This window comes from Tribolium madens, unplaced genomic scaffold (genome assembly GCF_015345945.1).
Source record: "Tribolium madens isolate multiple individuals breed KSU strain unplaced genomic scaffold, Tmad_KSU_1.1 Scaffold_20;HRSCAF=117;Tcas5.2_LG4, whole genome shotgun sequence".
NCBI lineage: Eukaryota > Metazoa > Arthropoda > Insecta > Coleoptera > Tenebrionidae > Tribolium > Tribolium madens.
The window spans coordinates 843,548-844,586 of record NW_025400985.1 but is presented as its reverse complement, the minus strand read 5'-3'; positions in this window follow the sequence as shown (position 1 = coordinate 844,586).

The window sequence follows — 1,039 nt, the reverse complement described above, 5'->3', positions numbered from 1 at the left end:
AAAATTTGATTATTTTTAGTTTAGTTTCAAGGCACTAACTGTAAGCCAAACCTTGTTTACCAAATTTCTTATTATTAACACAAAAAATACTAGAATTCAATATTTTCGAAATTTTGCAAAAAAGAACAAAAAATACTGAAACGAAAATGTTTTTTGAGGGTAAGGTTCAAACCGAGAATCAAATTGACGATTTTTGGTTCATTTTAGTTGAAATTCAAAGTAAAAGAGCAGTTTAAAAAAAAATTAATCACAAAATACTATAAAACAAAAAAGAATCAATTTTAAAACATTTTGTTATAGTAAATTATTTTTTTTTGTTTAATTGGAACAGTTAAGACTGCCATCTGGCTAATAAAGAACATGCAGTTCTCAGGCTTTTAACTGGGCTGTAATTGCCCTATTTCAATTTTGGGTTCATTAAAAAAGTCGAGTTTTTATTAACAGGAAGGACAAATTTAAGCAAAAACACTGAACTGTTTTCTAGCGGAAGTAGAAAAAATATTTTGAAAGTAAAATTCAAATTGACCAAATTTTTGCAAAAAAAGGGAGGTTTTCTAGAAAAAAGTTTAAAAAAGCTTGACTGAAAAAGCTTAAAACCAAATTGCTTTTTTGGGAGTAAAATGACGATTTCTTCATTATTTTTCAGTTTATCTTTTATCCATTGTTTGTACTTTTTTCCTTGCATTTTAGTTAAAATTTAATGTAAAAATGCATTCTGGAAATTTGAAAATTGAAAAAAAAAACACTAATTTTGTTCTACGTTTTTCTCAAAAATTTTCGAAAATTATGCGCAATTAAAACTTCGATCATTTTTAATTAAAATCTTCTCTTACATTTTCAGTGTTAATAGATTTTCGCACGTTGGCAAACAAGGTTTTGCTAGATTTTAATTAAAGGTGATTAAATTTTCAGTTTATTATAATTTTCCATAATTTTCAAGTCTTTTTTTTGAGAAAAACATAACACAATTAATTAATTAATTTGTTTTACTTTTTAATTTCCAAGTTTACAAAATGTAAGATTTTGACTAAAAAAAATT